The sequence below is a fragment of the Eimeria tenella genome, genomic scaffold (genome assembly GCF_000499545.2).
Source record: "Eimeria tenella Houghton genomic scaffold, Eth_scaff2170, whole genome shotgun sequence".
NCBI classification, from domain to species: Eukaryota; Apicomplexa; class Conoidasida; order Eucoccidiorida; family Eimeriidae; genus Eimeria; species Eimeria tenella.
In genome coordinates this window covers 4,725-4,957 of record NW_013542021.1, presented here as the reverse complement: position 1 = coordinate 4,957, position 233 = coordinate 4,725, and positions in this window count along the sequence as shown.

Below are 233 nucleotides of genomic sequence, written 5' to 3'. Positions count from 1 at the left end.
CTGCGCAGCAACCCCGCCGCAGCAGCCGCAGGCGTGTGACTCCTGCTGCTGTTGCTGCTGCTGCTGCTGCTGCTGCGCAGGCACTGGCCATGTGCGAAGACTTGGTGCAGTCTGTCTGCGACCAGTTCTTGGGGTATTGCAGAGAAAGACATATAAGTGTGGGGCAGTCTGTGGGGTTTCGAAGACACATGTACCAGCAGCAGCAAGACCCGGGGGCCCCCGGGGGGGGCCCC